Genomic DNA, 18226 nt, shown 5'->3' on the forward strand with positions numbered 1-18226 from the left:
CCCTCCGCGAAGCAGCGCTGCCTCCCTTCTCTGCCCGTTTCATCGCCCTTTCCTTCCGTCGTCTTCCATTGCTGGTTCTGGTCTCGCGTTCGGCACAGAAGGGCTGCCGGTGCCCGGCCCGGTGCCCGGCCGCCTCCGGCAGCGCTGGGGAGGGGGCGGCCGGCCAGGCCGCTCTCGCCTGCGGCCCCCCCCGGCCCTGCCCTGCCCTGCCCGGCCCCGGCGGCTGCTCCGGCCGCCGCTGGTTAATCCCCGCGCCCTCTTCCCCCGGGAGACAGGTGACGAGGCAGCGGGGCGTACGTGGGAGGCTCGGACTTGCAGAAATTGCGGCTGGGGAGCCGGCCGAGATCGCACGCTGCGCTCTTCCCTCGGCCCGAGATGTCCTTCAGCCCCCTCACCGCGGCTCCCGCTCTGGCGCCGGTAATTAGCGGTATTACGGAGAGAGACGAGACTCCTTCTACCACATTTGATGTAAGGAAGGGGAAGGGTTTGGGCGCCGCTGCAATGGCTCCGAATAGTACTAGATATAAAAAGAATTCTTTGGCCTCGTAGCAGTGAAAGTTGAAAGCAAACGCAAGACTGGCTTTTCGCTAGCTGCCAGTCACCGCTGTGGTCAGTAGATGGTTGACCATCCCTCCCTTTGCTCTCTGCCATCTGTTTAGAAGAAGTGCTGCAGGAAGATGGAGGGGAGGGGTGGGAGGTTTAACTACTTTGTAGTCTGATTCTGAAGTCCTTACAGAGACGGAACTCCTGTTGACTTCAGGGAGCTTAACCTCCCATCCTGCAGTTCTTGCTTGGGTAATTTTTGGTCCCTAGCAGCGCATGGATTCTTTCTTTCCAAGCCTGAAAGCATCCCTAAAACAAAAACTTGTGCCTAGGTACGTACCGAGAAGAGAGCGCTCGTAACCTGGACAAGGTGCGCAAAGTGACAACGTTAATAAAGCTCTGCTGTCTTCCACAAGGATGAAAGGTCACTCATTACCCTTCATATCCTTGGGGGGAAAAAATGGCGAAAATCAGGACATTAGTGTGTCAGCTGTCACCATCGCTCGGCTTTTGGCTTCCTAGACAGCATTGGTTAGCTTTGTTTCCTGTTGTCTGGTGCTAAAAAAGATGCAGAATAAAGCAAATGGTTTGAAACGCCAAGCCAGCATCTTCTCTTGTCTTAATCCATGCCAATCTGTTATACTCAGCATGCCTTTTGGGATGCAATGGGGGGCACAATTTAGCCCCCTTGCATCACGTTTTCAAATACTCTTACTTCAAAAGCCTGTTGAAATAGCATGGAGGGAGAGGCAGGTGAGATTCCAGAGTGATACCATAATTGCACAGCCGTAATTATGCCTCTCTCCAAATTTCTGTTCACAGGTTTATTAAAATCCATTGTATTTGGCAAGGATCATTTAGATTGGCGGGGTTATACAAAGAGCCCGTAATACTCCGAACAATATAGCTTGGCGAGTTCCTGGAATTGAAAAAGTACTTGCAGGCAATATCTCTGCTAAATACCAATGAGACGTGGTAGGTAGAAGGTAAATGAAGTGGGAGGGAGGGATGGGATTTGCTTCTGTGGCACTTTCTGCTGAGTACACAGGTTCCACTTGCTAGAAATGTGTCCGCTCCTGCTGACGGAGTTGTCCTGCTTAATGGTCATTGTCCAGCTCATTTATTTACCGTTTCGCGTTTGTGCGGGGAATTTTTTTCACTGTTGCTTGTATTTGATCTTGTCAGCAGTAGCAATCAGACAGTGTGAGAAACATGCTCCATCTTTAACCTAGATTTGAACAGATTTTTTTTTTCTAAATTTAACCAGTGTGAACACAAGAGGAGATGAGTATAATTAACCCTGGAGCTGCAAGCAGTGCTTTTCCTGGGATAACCTCACAGCAGGTCAAGCTGTCATTTTGCACAGACGGTTGTCACACGTTTTCAGTAGATGGCACGCACAGAGCAGAGAACAGCATTTGCCTCGGAAATGCGTAGCTTCATGTGTGTCTGCTGGGCTGCCTGCAAGCAATTTTGAAGAAGTGCCCCACATGTTGGGGAGGGGAGTGTGCAGTTAAACTGGAATTGCAGTGTTGCTACTCCTCACCCAGTCCCAGAACTCCCATTCTAGCAGGAGGATCTGTGAATTTGTGTCTGAAGAGAAGGGAAGAGGGGGGAGGGAGTTTCCCCAGAACTGTCATAATAATTAGTATACTGTTCTAATAGCAACTTCAAGAGGTGCAGCAGTGGGACATTATTTTCTAAGCGTGGTGCAGCAGAAGCCACCAATTTCTTTACACAGTGGGCTCTAGCAGAGGCACCAGCGCATGCTGTTAGAGTTGAAGTCAGTGTTATTTGACGTGGGGAGGGGAGGAGATGCAGAGAGTTTTGTTCCTGAGCACTGAATGAGTGCCTAGAATTGTTTTCAAAATAAATAAATCTGCATAGTGCAGAAACCATAACAGCAGTATATGTCAATTCTAGAGAAAGCAGTTTTTCACTTAGCTCTGATGTATACCCGGTAGCATTAGCAGCTGTCATCTGAGTGTCCTTATTATCAAGTTCTTTTAGCACCTCCGCTTACTCTTTAAGCTTAGCATTTAAGAAGCCCACCTTGCTTTTGCGCTGTCATTTTTCATGTGGCCACCACACATCCACCTGTCAGAGGTGTTTTGCATCACAAATATAGATGCACACACACAAATAATTACTTGTTTAGATGCAGCGTACCAGTCAGAGGAGAGCATCAACTAGGGGTAAATATGCACTTAGCCAAACAAGTAGGTGCGAAACATACAGCCAAAGGGGATTTGGGACAATCTCATGGGTGAAGGCTGGCGTTGGTTGTTGGGGTTTTTTTAATCTGACTGATTACATGAGTAAGAACATGTGGGCAAACACTAAACTGTTGTCTGTGCCTCTGTTGCCTTGCAGAATGTAAATTTAGGCACAAATGTGCACACAGATTCTTGTTTAGCTCTGCTTCTTTTGTAGAGCACCTTCAACAGGCAATTCTTACACCGTGAGGTGGGGTGGGCAGCTCTTGTATTTAACGGGACCCCCACAATATTCAGTGGGTTTTCTAAGGTCCCCTGTTGTGGAGCCATGTGGCACCCCCACAACCTAAACTATTTAGCCCATTTCAAAGGATCCCAAATCTACTGGCTTTTAAATTCTTGTGATTTTTTTTTTTTTAATATTTTAAATCGGCCTAGGATTTTCACTGCTTGCCATTGGCAGTGCTGCTCACATTTCTTTCACTAAGCTACTATCTGGGCTTCAGTTTAAGCTCCCAGAGTTTTGCCTTCAAGGGACCCCCCCCCTCACATCTGCAAAATCCAGCACTGCCGCGTTCTTACACGGGCCTGCCGATACCCCTTCCTTTTACCATAAGTCTGTCTGATAAATGTCACCAGAGGCGAGAGCAGCAGCATGGTCGAGGCTCCCAGAAATTGCTAGGCTAGGCAAAGAAAAAGCCTACCAGCAGCATAGAGCCTTGCGGAATGAATGCAGGGCTGTAAGGCAAACAGTCCCTTCTTTATGACTCACTGACAGTCTCTGACCTTGAGGAAGTCACTTGACCTCTTTTTGCCTCTCTTAGCCCTATTGAAAAATAAAGAACAGGGACCACAATCTCATCCTGACGGTGCGTTCAGCTGAGTTTCCTCCAAGTCAGTGGTTTGTGTTCTTTTTAAAAAAAGAGGAACGTATGAAGAATGCCTGCGGAAAAGCAAACTGGCCAAATATCCCTCAGGTCTGAGTCTCCTTTCCACTCCTACAGTATAGCATCTTTGATCTAGAAGAAGCTTAAATGCTTTATGTACTGCATGCAAGTAGGGATCATTTACCTACTACAGATGCAACCATTACTCTCATTAAATGCAATGATTATTTTATTCCAGCATTACTGCCTAAAAGTTTACAGGGTCAAAAGGACTATGTCTGCTCTGCAGAGAGAAACAAGTCCTAGTCATTCCAAAGGAGCAAAATGCTAAGGGTAAGCATAGTTTTAAGCTTTTCTGGTGAGGGAATGTTGCAGTGCGATAAGCAAACCTTTGCTGGTTTTCCTAAGCGTGCAGAAATGCTAGAGCTAATCCTGGCAGGAGAAACGGAACCAGGGAGAGAACTGGGGATGAGGACTGGCACTGGGGGATCTGGGTTTCTAATCCTCCCTCCCTGCACTAACTAGTTGTGGTATCTTCACCAAATCTTTCCATTCTTCAGACCTCAGTTTATCCATCTGCATTTATGACCTCTTGGGAGTACTGGAAGGCTTTGTTCATTACATGAATGTAAATTAAATGTAATGTGTTTATATCCCCATTCAGGTATGTTTAGTTTACTATAGGAGTCTTGGCAGTATATTACAAAACGTAGCAATCCAAGATACATCTCAGCCTGGTTAATGAGGTTTGGCCTCCTAGGCTGGCAGAAACTTGTCACTGGTACCATTCACGACTGCAAAGGTCACAGCGACAGTCCCACAAAAACGGCACTTCCAGCAGCGCAGGAACCCCCTAGCACCCGCGGGCTCTAGGCTGGGCTGTAGGTACTACTTCCAGCCGTCACCAGTTGCGCAGACTTTGGTGAGTAGTCCCACTGAGAAATCCAAATAAGAATACTTATAATACTTAATCCAAGTAAAAATATAACTAAACGTGAGAAAAGCTGGTAAAACTTGTCTCCGCTGACCACCCACTAGAACTCCTCACCAGGAGTCTCTGCTAAAATCCCATCCCAGTATATAGCCGTTAACAAGTACAGACTCTACCAGGACACATGGTGCTGTGGGTGTTAAAGCAGTCTTGGATTGTTGCTTGATGTGAAGGGTTTTTTTATCTGCTGCATCAACAAAAACCACCCTCTGTAAGGAGGCCATGCAATGGGAAAGAGAGACAACAGCAAACAGAGCAGGATGTGGTCTGCACTTTCACTGATGGAGGGGCGACTTTCCTCACACTCTTGGTTTAGATAGATCTACCCAGCCAGAGTGCATGGGGATACCTTGTTTCACAGGCCTGATGCAATTACTGCGCCAGGTAGGTGCAACTGCAGCAGACAATAAACACAGATGACTATGTGTGGTTTTTTAGTGATAAGCCCAAACCCTGACATGTATTTAAGAAAGAAGTGGGGTTTGAAGCCATTGCTGTGAATTACTCTTTAGAAATACTCAGTATTTACCTGTTCCCTTTTATTTTGGAGAACGAAATCCTCCCTGTTCAGGGAGTTTCTTGTGCATTGAGAGGATGGGATGGAAATACATCCAGATGCCGGGGGGGCGGGAGGGAGGAAGAGAAAGGATGGCGAGCTGCCACCAAACTTGGTTTAAGTGATACATGTCTGACAGCATCTCTCTTGCTGAGGCAGGAGATGCATTTTCCTCTACATATGTCGCTATTCTTCCCAAGACTTTTAAAAACTTCAGGCTCTGGTGGGGTTTTTTTGCAGCCACGTCTACCACATGTTAAATTCCCTTTGCACGAGGAGAAGCCTGTCCCAGGTGACCTTGTCACCATTTGTCTGAAGCAGAGTACTGAGAAGGTACAGATCCCCTGGCCAGACTGCCCAGAGGAGCTGCAGTCTTGGCGAGCCGAGATCCATCCACCTCTAGCTACAGCTTACCATGGGAGATGAAGCAGGAGGTATCAAAAATCACAAAGCTTCTTCAAGAACAGAGCAGTGGTTAATTTGTTTACCTGAAGAGTACTGGTTGTTCTCCACCTTGAGAACGCTGGTATGTTTTCTGAGAGTTCTGTAGTAGCACATCCTGCCAGCTTTACTCCATCTTCTTCTGAAATGCCGTCCTAGAGTTCCTCCAGCAAAAGTCCCACAATGAGTCACAGCCTCTTACACCTCCACAGGTTTCCATCAATGTGTGCTGAAGATGGTTCAGCTGGTTCAATAAAAGCTAGTGTCAAAATGAAAGCTGGTTCCCAGTCTATTGCTAAATACACCCGTGAGCTCCATGGTTACCTCCTTTTCTGGGAGCTAGGCCACCTCTACATGGTTCAGCAGGTGGAGCATCTTTCTTTTCTTTCTGTTCACTTCAGCTCGGACCCAGAAATTTCTAACCCAACTCCAGACCTGTTTCTCCACCCTTTCTCCTAGAACTGCTTATCAGTTCAGCAGCACATCCCCAGAGTGTCCTCTGAGCAGTGTAACTGATGCTCCAAGAATGGAGGGTCATCAGAAATTTTCACATTAGGATTTTAGGATGAGATCTAATGCACACCTGATAAAGGAGCTGCTGTGAGGAAAAGAACGGTAAAAGTAAACAGTATAAATAGAAGGGGAGGTCTAAATTGCCAGGTCCCAGTTTCTTCTTGACATTGTGCCATCTCACAGAAAATAACATACAAAAGACTGTGAAACTGAGGAAACAAGATGAAGAAAGGGAGAAAATACATCATGAAGTTTTGAGAAAATTTATCGGCTATTTTTTTTTCTTCTTTGTTCTCTCACTTCACGGATGAGAAACTGATACAGAAGGAACAACTGTTTATTAACCTTGTTTTCAGCTTACTCAGGCGACCATACCAGTGACTAACACTGAGGGTTAAAAATGCTTTGAAAAAGAGTCAATATTAACTATCATTAACTAGAAAGTTGTTACTAATGGCTGCTGAGGAATCTGTCTCCTTTTGTTCATTCCTGCACTGCATCTTGGATGGGAAACGGTAAGCTTAGGACATTGATCGATGAATGCAGGTGAATCTTCATGGGGTGGCGTGGAGCATTACTATTCTGTTCTCTTTAACAAAGGTTGTAGAGTCAGCGCGGTTTCTGGAAGCTTTGCTGGAATTGCTGAAGGTAACTCCAGCTGGGGCATGCTCACTTGCGTGAGGCTGGGAGGTGGTAGCGGGACACTGTGGCTTGCTCTGTTCTTATGCTCTTGCCTAGGCAGCTGCGAATGGCAACCACTGGAGGTGGGTTGGAGTAGACAAGTCTGTCTCAGTATAGCCATTCGGAGTTCAGGACACCTCTAGAAACAATACTAAGACAACTCATGGAAACGAATTGGACAAAATCACGTTTTCTCTCTGTGATAACCCATGGCAGAAGCGACAGCTGGGAGCAATGATCTTTAGCTGTCATAGCTTGACATGCCAGAGCTCATCTGTTACTATCCATCGGCAATAGCTAATGTCATGATCTTTACTTCAAAATCCACTCCATTCTCCCTGCTCTCCAAAATTCTTGACGTGCCATTGCCCTGAGGCTCATAGGCTGGATAGCACCATCTGCTTCTCCTTGGCTTTGTCCTGTGTACCCAGTTCTCCCATCATGTTTCTCAGCTCAGGAGTCAGGGCTGCTTACACAGTCCGTGCCTTTACCCTTTGAATTCCTCTACTAGCTCTCCCAGTTGTAACGCAGCTAGGTTAGACCTCCCGGACAAAGTTTTGTCCCTTCCTGGGCTTCCCCCATCTCTGTTCTGCCAACAAGGTCCTCTCATCCCCTTTTTGTTCTCATCCTGTGCCCCACAGCACCTGGTTGCACCCGATTCCTCTGAGCTGATTTTGCCTGCGGTATATTAGTGCAGGTTGGAGCTTCTCTCCCTTCCTGGCTCCCCTCAAAGCCCATCTCTGCTGTGACACCTACAGAAAGCCAGTCAGTTGGTGCTGCTTACCGATTTATGTGTAACAAGGAAGAGCACATCTCTACAACAGCGTGTACATGTGCAAGCACGTGACTATATTCTGTATCTATCTTCGCACCCTTGGTCATTCCCCGTGGTAAAATTACCAACTCTTTTGATCAGGGGCATGAATTTTAACACATGCTTGTCCTGTGTAGCCATGATCACAACTTTGCCCATCACAGCAGCACATGCTCATCTTGAAAGCCTTAGGCTTAGTCACCACCCCTGAATGGTTCTGCAACAACCTCCCGACAGGAGTCAGGGGAAAAAAGCAATCTCCTGCTGTTTGCACCTCCAGCAGTTGTGGATCTGTTTGCCGAAGAACCCAAATTGCCTGCCAAGTCCTGTGTCCCAAGCTCCTGACTATCATGACATCTCTGTCCTATTCGTTCATATGTACCATCAACAAGGCAGGAGCTGCATCTCTGTACACGTCCCTAGGTGCAGAGAACAACCATCTTTACATTGCTGCATAAGCCTTTCAGGACACAGGGCACTGATTGTTGGTTGCAAGGCTACAGCATTTTTCCTTCTCCAACCCATCCATGTTTGACAGGTCAAATCTCTGCCCTACTAAAGCAAATACTTTTCTAGCCACTGCTCAGTATTCCCTTCTTTTCTTTAGTAGGAACACTGCCCATTGCATTTACTTGCTGCCAGTTTAGGGGGCTGTCATGTAGATTGTTCTGCATCGATGGCAACAGCAACTCCTTTCATATCAGAGTGGCAGGCAGCAAAACTCTGCTAATCTAGCCGTCGATCTAGTTGCCTGGGTGCTGCTGGAAGGGAGCCGCTGGGGCAGCCAGCAAAGAGCCACCAAACTAGTATTCCTCAAATTTTGATTCCAAAGCTCCTGTAATGGCCTGATTACAGCTGTCAGTTTTCACGGCTCTGGTGTTACTCTGCCCTGGCCACATCGGGGACATCTGAACAGCTCATTTTCAACTTCAGGAAACTCAAGTGAGGTACCTACCTTGCTGTAAGTCACCTTATTCTGTAAAGCAAGAGGGTTCACGGCCCTCTTGGTAGAACTTAATCAGGCAGTGGTGGAAATTTGCTACCTGTCTGATGCATCTGTAAGGCTTAGCCTAACATGCAAAGACTGATTTCAGATCAGCGCAGCTGGATGCTGCTTATCTTAGGTCTTTTCCAGCTTGGAAGACTTGACTCCAGGCAGCAGAGCTGTTTACTGCTACCTGAAGCAGATGGAGAGGAGAATACAAAACAAGCAGTGGGGTACCCTTGCCCTGCACATTCCCCAGTGTAGTGTGTGGGAGAGGAAATTTACTCCCGGAAGCAAACCAGAAGCAGAGGAAGCGTCGGGGACTTGAGAAGTTATGTCAGACCTTTAGTGCTTCCTTTGGCTGTTCCTGGGCTGATGTGACTAACAAACATCTACCTCCGGTATGCTGTGCTATCCCTACAGTCACCATCTAATCCACAAATTCACCCTGATATGAAAAGCATCTTTATGATATAAAGAATGATCTCTCAACCAACTACAGGGAAGAAGCTGTGAGCAATCACATTCCTCTGCCCAATCCTGCTTCCGAAGAGGGAGAGGCCAGAAAGATTACGTTTCATCCAGCTTCCAGAGAACAAATCCATGGAATGGCCATAGCCTCTCCCAGACAGGAGCTGCCCGGGGAGGTCATCACCCCACCCAGCTGGTCTTGCAGAAGCAGAACGATGGGGGAAGGAGTCTGTTATGATGCTCTGGAAAACCATCATAAGTCAGCCCTAACCATTGTTGTGCAAAGGCACTTTTTTTGTTGTCTAGTGCTTCAAAAAGAATCAAATCAGAATCTCTGCCCCATGCCTGTAGCAACGATTCTCTCATCAAACAGTGTGGTGCAGAGTTAAGCCTCAGCTCCTTTAGTCACCATATTTTTTTAATACTACTATAATTCAAATCCTAGATTACTATCCTCTTAAATGCTTTGCACTGATTAATTGCTTAAGACACAGTAGTGCATTCATGTTGCAAGGAAACCAGAGCAGCACAAGGCCCTCACCTATATTGGAAGTACAAAGAAAATGTATTCATTTTCCTTTATACATTCTCTAACTAGCGTGATGGAGCTCAAACTGAGGCAGCTCAGGAGCTTTGCTCATGGGGTGGGGGGGTAAATTGAATTAATAGATTAATACACAATAATTTTTAAAACCCAGGGCTGATTAACTTGGAGTACAGTGCCAGAAGGTGTCATGGAGTTAAAGAACCTAATAAGGTTAGAAAAGAAAGCTTAGAAACATAACTAATCAGAATGTTCACTGCTGTATTAGATAGGATAAAAACTGTAAAGCAAATATTACATTTTCATGCTTGAGAACCACTGCTAACTGGTTTGGATTTATGAATAAACTTCCCCGAGATTTTCATTTCCCTGTCCACAGCCGTGTCACATAAATGACTCAGTCATCCTGTGATCAGCTAGCATATTCACATCCTTTTCCTCTTTGGTTGTTTCCAGCTCATGAGCTCACAAATTCTAGCAAAAATTCTTATTAGTCCCAAAGAGCATGGTCTTCAATTTTGTATTACCAACTTCCATCCCAAATAAATTCACTGCTGTGTACCAGGTCATGTAGTTCTTTTTATATCCCATTGTCGTCCTCATCCCTTTTGACAGTACCTTCCAACTTCACAGTCAGTAGGGCACTCCTACTTTTACATAGGGGTCTTAACAAAACACTAAACAAGCTCAATTCTGAAATTAATTCCTGAGGTATGCTACTAGCGATCTCTATTTACAGACCAATATACTTGTCAGCAGAACCCATTTCAGCTTCTTTAGCCACCACATAATTCTTCACAATATCTTCACCTTCCCTAGCTTAACTGAAAAGGCACAGTCAAGATAGAGAATTGTATTATTGGCCTGATTCAGTACAACGATTCCAGTATTCCAGATGCCTGAAAACAAGCTACTGTCTACTTGGGGTGGAAGTTACCCTCCACGTGCTCCAAATCAGACACACCCTCCTACCTCATTCTTCCACTGCCAGCAATACATTGCACAGACGTAGTTTATGAAGGGTTTGGGAATGATCCGAGATCTTTACCTGAAGCACTTTGCCACAGCTTATATTAAAGAGAAGACATCTTATTAGAATACTGGCTTATGCTCCTGCACAGTTCAAACCCTGACTTTTTCAAGCAAATAATATACTGAATCATCCCTCTGGTCTTTAGTTTATTCGTTTTCAGCCTGATTTCCGAAGGAAATGAGTCATAAGCACGTATGTTTTCTGTGCTCTGCTTGTCAGTCCCATCTCAATAACTTTCAAACCTGTTGGCCAGCTAGATTTGATGTCTCAATGGTGCTAAGTTTATATGGCATAAATGGAGGGCAGGGAAGAGGCAAGGAGAGTAGAGGCCCAGCTACACAAAAGGGTAATGCTTAAGCTCACTTTAGGCTGTCTGTCAAAGCACAGCCAGGTGACACAGCCAGCATTAGTTGGCTCTGTTGCTGACAAACCAGTCTTCTCTGTAAGTTTGTTTAGTGCATTTTTAAGGAAAAGAAGGTTGAGAGCTTTGTTTTATACCTCTCTCTCTTCAGTTAGTTAGAAAACAGTTGACTCGAGCATCCTCTGCCTCTTTGACTCTGTCAGTTGTTCTCCTCTCCATCCCTCCCACAGAGGCCATAAAGGTTTCTCTCTGTTTCAAAACATCATTAAAATGGAAAGGCTTTGGGCTACACTGGACCTGGATAAAACATGTGAATGGGTTCTTATTTTAATGAAGGAAATGTTCCTCCCCATTTGACCTCTCCATCTTGCCAGATGAGTCTTTTCAGCTACGGAGAGTTCAAGGAAAAACCAAAAGCATTTCAGTCCCTATCAATTATAGATGGTATGAATACACGAGGAGGTGGCCCCGGAGACAGCCGGCTCTCCAGCCCTTAGCGGACTCTGCAATTGTCAGCTCTTTCACGTGTCCTGGGAGGTGAACTGTGAGCCACCACAGGGCACAGCGCACAGATGTTACGCAGCCACGTCATCCTTTGTGGTACAGGATAAAGTGCTAGCTTTCATCCCAAATTGAACATGCCGCAGTAAGCCAGGCTTGAGGCAATCGTGGCATGCACAGCTGTCAGTGGCTTCATCTCAGAGCCTTCAAGCTGTTCCAGCTGCATTTCACAGTACTGCTGTCAGTTGTTTGAACCACTATGAGCAAAGGATGCTTTACCCTTCAGTAGAGAAGGCAGCTTGAAATCCATCACTTCCTCCAAAGCGTCTCCCTACTTACAGAAATCCCCTCCTTGTCTCAGATGGGTTTAAAAAAAAAACCAAAACTCCATTCCATTAAGAACTTAGTGTCACTGTGTAATATAGTCTGGTAAGAATCATAAAATATTTGGTAGCACTCATTAGGGTTGGACTGCTGTTGAACTCCAGGCACTTACCACATGGTTGTCACCATCTGATGTGGCTATTCTCTGATAAAGTTCTATGTACTTTTCCCTTGTGAAAACGACTCTAGAGACCAGATTCCTCCAGTGGTTGTCAATAGCAAGAGGAGGCCAGAGGAGGAAAGGGTACAATGTAGAGAAGGTGCCACAGTGAGAGAGTAAAGCAACACAAGGTGAACAAAAGCAAACAGCAAGGAAGAGGCGGTGGAATAAATAGCAACTGGAACAGTAGATCTGAAGGCCAAACATATCTGAAGTCGTATTGACTGGACTAGATGAGTACTGATTTAAAAGATAAAGATAAGTCAAAGATTACTAGCTAAATATAAAGTCATAGAGGAGGAAGCCTCCAGGGGGTTTAACCTGGCAGATCAACAATAACAGCCCTGGCAAAAACAAACAGAAGGGACTTCCATCTCTTCTAAAGTGGCTGCAGGAGGAGCTAGTATTTACGGATATTATAGAGTCAAAATGATCTAGTAGTTAAAAGCTGACTGAAGCTCTTGCTCTACCAGTGCTTTGCTAGGACTTTGCTCCTACCTCTCCTGGCTGGGAAGATCAAAGGCGTGGAGATTAGAAGATGCAATACGAAGATCATCTCCACCTTAAGCTCTTTATTTTGGTAGAATAAAGATTTGCTGGTACACAGCTAGGGGCAGATTTTGGCTTCAGAAAACAATTACTGTTTGCTTGGCATCTAGGTTTTAACTATTTCTTTAATATTACCGTAAGCCTCTGGTTTTGATTTGAAGGACCAGTAACTACAGGAACTGGTAGGTCAAAATACTCTTTCAAAACAGAAGCTATGAGGATCAGATGAAAAGTTTGCTGAAATTCCTTGCTTTTCAAAGCTTTGGCCCTTTCAAGGAAAACTGCAGCATTATATCACCAGATTTGTGACAAAATAGAAGCATAAATCACCACAAACTTGCCTTAAAGTAGCTTAAGAATCATTTAGAAATAATGAACACTTCTAAAGAACTGCACTCTTGCAAATTAGAAAATTCTGCAATATGGGAACATAAACACATGGCAAAGGCAGAAATCATTCATGCCTGCTGTTACTGAAGTGCTTATTCACATGTCTGGCTAGGATGTTGCTCTGACATCCTCCAAGAGGACCTTCTCATAGGAATTAGTACTAATGGCAGCCATCAAGAACTGAGGACCCTCCATGCTCTGAGTGTTACAGGACAATCAATAATGGGACTGCAGAGCTGAACAAGAGTCTTCTATCCATACCCATGCATGGTACAAAGGTACAAATAAGACATATCCCAGGTAACATTTGCTTAAGCTGTTCTTAAACACTTGCAAAGCTAGGAACCTTCACAACTTCCCCAAGCAGTCTCTTTCAATGCTTCGCTCTCTTCGCTGCTAGAAGGTACTTCCTAGCTGAAATATAAGCCCTCTTCTTACTTCCCAAGTACAAGAAGAACAGATCGTATCCTGGTTATACCCTTCTTTGCATTACAAGGTTTGGGATGTTTTCTTTTCACACATATGAACACTATTAGCCTATCTTCCCTTACTGTCTCCTTGAGGGTTTATTTTCTGTCTTCTCTGGACCACTTGTTATTGTCAGGATCCTCCTGTGTATTACATCCACATTTTCTTTCAAGATTGGCATCCAAAATGAGACACAGTACTCTCTTGTCTTGCAAACTGCTTCTTTTCATACATGCTGGTGTGCATTTTTCTTCATTAACAGTATAGCCTTGTTGACTTTAGCTGGTGATCCACTTCACTCCCCATATCCTTTTCAGCTGAATTGCTCTCCAACCAACTGTTCCCCTGCTGTACTTACACAGTGGGGTTTTTTTTCCTGCCTAACTGTAGGACCCTTAACTTTCCCCTGTCAAACTGCACCCTCTTTTTATCAGGACACCACCAGTTTGTGGGGATCCTTTGGAATTCTACCCTGTCTTCAAACATACACCAGCTTCTCACATTTTGGTGTTATCTACAAATTGAGGAGGCAGTCTGCAGTCTGTCATTTAGCTCTTTATTGACAATACTAAATACCATGGGGCCTAGGACAGATCAGTGCAGAACCCTACTTAATATTGTCTTTCACTTTGTTAACAGAGTTAAGTCTATTCATTTAGACTGTGCTCCTTCAATTTGCTTAAGAAAATGTCACTAAAATTTGTCATTTGACTAGTGTAAAAGCCAAGATACATAACATCTACTGTTTCTCCTTTATCCTCAAGATTGGTCACCCATCTCAGACTGAAGTTAAACTGATTTGTTCCGACAGCTCACATTAGCTGTTATTTATCTCCTTGTTACCAGCCCTGTGCACTCCAAGGGATGGCAGTAGGCAGAGTCCTAGGGTGGGCTGCCAGCCACAAAAAGTCTGACACAGGCTCAGCAGCTCCTCTGAGAGCTGCTGGGTGCCTCTTCATGTGCACGATGGTGGAAGGATCAGCATACTTCAGTCACTACTACTGTCTCTTTTTCTCCTAAAAAAGCTAATCGGAACAGTGAAGTAAGGGTCTTTCTTCTGGAAGAGGTATGAAGGACTCAGGAGCAGCAGAGAACTGAAGGAGACCATGCTATGTATTGGAAGGAGAGCATGGCCAAGAAGGGAGGATGGGGAGGAACAGCTGGTATCTCTCTATAAATTGAGAGGCAGGCCGAGGAGAAGGGGAAGGCAGCTTGGAAGAGGTGGCTCTCCTTGGGCTCTCCAAACATTTGTGGATCCACACCTCATTTAGCATTAATCCCTCCCTACGGAGTGAAACAACCTGTCATACAGTTTGGATTTTAATTTTCCACACGTTCCCCCACAAGCAGAAACATACGGGCATGTTTAGGCCTTTTTGGTACCTGCAGAGGAATAAATGAGAACCACTGGCTGGAAAGGTGTACTGTCATTCTGATATTCCCTTTTCATCCCATTAAGATTGTCCAGGAACTAGGAGTCAGCTGATCAGATTATTGCCAGACATTATCAGGCTGTCTATAATTAGCTTTTTATTGGTGAGAAGCCAGAAAATACTCTTTGTTTGCAAGCTTGGACTATAGAGAAAGAAGAGAAATATTTCATGGAAAAGATTGTTTGGAAACTGCAGATCCTAATTAGTGTCTCAGCCTAGTAGTGAAACCACATGTGGCATTGCTCTGAAAAAAAGATGCTTTAAACATCCTCTTTTGAGGACTGCTGGGTTGCATTCCTGAAAGGCACAGCACACATGGAGCTCAGTGCAGATATAGATGCTGTGCTACCTCTGCTTTGTTCCATTGGTGTAGGCTTCTTACATTCCCACACGTTATATGGCTCCTTTTAGTGCCAATCTGGATTGAAAATTTAACACGGGTTAAAACATAGGTTAAAAATTGGGCTGTGCCATCCACACGTAGCCTGTGCAGTCTGCATGCTCAGGATCAGTAACTTCAACTTCAGACAAATTTGGATAAGCATTCCGGTAGTCCAGGTCTTTTTATGCTGTACATTACAATTACAGTAGTTTAAGTCCAACGTGACTTTTAATCTAAGATAACCCTTTACATTTTCAGCATAATTTTGTGACACATTTTACCTGACTTCTTTTAGAATTTAATTAAAATTTAAATTACTAACACATGGCTGAATTTTTCAGTCTCATGTAGTAATGGTATCCCTTTTAATTTTTCCAGTGGACACTGTAAGCTCCATGTGCTTTTTGTAAATCCCATTTACAGAGACTGCAGCATGCAGAGATTAGTAATACTTCCATTAGTAGCATGGTTAGAAGATTCCTGTCTATTCCAAGACAAACATTTCCCCCCCCCCCACCTCTCCTGGGTTGTTTCTTGGTTGGTTTTTTTTTTGGTTTGGTTTGGTTTTGGGTTGGGTTGGGTTTGGGGGGGGGGGTATATTCCAATAATTTTTCTTCCCAAATACTTAACTCAAACCAGAACTTATTACTATCATGTTTTCTCTTTTCTGAGGAAGAACATCACCATGAAGGATGCCAACCCTTCTGAAGTAACGGATATATGAGACTCTCCTAGTCTGCCCTATTAGTTCAAGTCTTAAAGAGATATGAGAACAAAGCCTGTTCAATGATATATAAAGGTCTCAATCAAATGTCTGAATAAAACCCTGAAGCAGTTATATCAAAGCATCAATCATATGTTTTCCAGAGTAGAACCAGAGCAAGAATATGCACCATCTTCCTGCAATTTAAACAGATTTTAAGTGAGCTGCTGGCTGCTATACTTGGGGCGAGATCATCAGAAAGCGAAGTATTTTGCAGAGTTTAATTGTGGTTATTTCTGGGAATGACACTGTCAGTTTGTGAAATACACATTGAGCTTGCAGTGGTTGGAGTACCTAGCACTTGCTAAGGAGTAATAATCCACATAGGCTCTTAAACTCCAGTGGTAGAGTCAAGAATAAATACAGTAAAGAGGGAACATCCAGTTCAGGTTTAAGCAGTCACGGGTTTAGCTACTTCCCTCTGATTTGCAACCAAACAAATCAATACAGGCTGTTTTTTTCAGTCTAAGGGGTGGAAAACAAGTGTCATTTGGATTCAGACCCTTTTGCATGGGTATACAGGAGTGGTTCAACCACGTGACTTACTATTAGCCCTTGCATAGGACACCTGCTCCAGTCTCCAGGGAGTATTTGGAAGGACTAGCTCTCAGCACTGCAGGTTAGTATCCCTTGGTGAGTATACCCAGCAGAAAAAAAGATGATTCAGAGCAAGAATGGGATTGTGGTTAAGTGATCTGCTAGAGGAGCTGCTGCCATACACAGCTAGGGAGACTGGTTTCCTCTGCTGGGATTTCATTGCTATAAATGCTCCTCTTGGTTCCCAGGCTAGCTGCACTGCGTCTCTACATCCTTAGCACCTTGTCCCAGACTCCTAACTCCACTTCTCCCCCGAGACTTTCCCTCTTCAATAGACCTCAACTCCCCACCCATACATCCCTTTCACCACCCCAGAAGTTCTGTGCCTCTGTCCCCACGTGGCCCTCAGCCCCGGTCTCCTTCCCTTGCAAGCATCTGTCTCCATGTCTTTCTGACATAACCGAGACAACCCCTCTCAGCTTGGTTTCCACTTTCTGCTCCTCTTTCTTCCTGTGACCAGTGAGCCAATAAGAGAATTTTTTGCTCTCTAAGTTTCCAAATCCCCGCTTTTTTCTAGATCGGATTGTGCCTAGGGTGGACTGAATATTCAAAGGATTTGGGTTCCAAATTCTAAAGCAACTCTGCTGAGTACTATATGCAGAACTATACTGGTTTTATTTTCAGAAGGTTATATGCAGTACTATACTGGTTTTATTTTCAGAAGGTTATCAGTTGGCCAGCTACAGGTTACCCCAGGGATAACAGAAGGCACCTGCTTGACACAAATGATACCTGCCAGATTTCAGTTTGCAAAGCCAAACGATGAGAGGGCATGATACAAATCTAAAGACAGTCACCAGAGATCTTTAACAAGGGAAGAAATAAGGTATGTTTCCCTAGCCTGTTTTTCAGAAATACCTGAAGAGTCTTGGCTGATGTTTTCCAAAAGCAGACATCAAAGGCAGACATCACACATAGAGTATTTTATCCCCAAAACTTAAAAGACCAACAAAATTATAAGCAGCGGACTCTCTCCTACCGTACAGGGCACAAGGCAATCTTAAAAATAGGCAGCACTACCAGCTCACCTGGGTGATAGCAAACTGCAAACAAGACAGGAGTTCGTGAAATATGAACTTGCAACCCAAGATACTCCTGAAGGGCAAGGGCATTTTCATCTCCCAGAACAACAGCAAATGGAATTCCTGTTATGACTAACACAGTGTGCTGAGCCCAAGGAACATGCCACAGGGTAGGGATATGCTAACATTGTTTGCACAGTAATTTGGCTCGCTCTTTAAGTGTTCTGTAACACAGATAGGTCTTGAGCCTTGCCTACAGCGGGAATTTAGCCACTGGTATAAACTGTGTCTGGAGGATAGTTCTGGCATGCAGATTTAACCTTTGGTGAAAATTGTCGGGTAGGCGAGGCTCTTGATATTGTTGTTCAAAATCTCCATGTTAAAACCTGTACATCCTACTTCCAGACTTAGTTCTTAGCTCAGCCAAAATTAGAAGCCAAAAGTCTGGGCCAAAATGAGCTATTTGCATAACCTGCAGAGGTATTCACACAGAAGAGGTTTCTCTGGTAAGATGCTAACTGACAGCACTTCCAGTTGAACT

General features: G+C 44.6%; 1 protein-coding gene across 1 annotated transcript in view; it reads left to right on the plus strand.

Annotated features, from left to right (window-relative positions):
• Positions 1–18226, plus strand: part of TTC9 (tetratricopeptide repeat domain 9) — a 29315-nt gene that overhangs the window by 591 nt on the left and 10498 nt on the right. The window lies entirely within an intron of this gene.

Source organism: Haliaeetus albicilla, chromosome 5 (assembly GCF_947461875.1).
Source record: "Haliaeetus albicilla chromosome 5, bHalAlb1.1, whole genome shotgun sequence".
NCBI lineage: Eukaryota > Metazoa > Chordata > Aves > Accipitriformes > Accipitridae > Haliaeetus > Haliaeetus albicilla.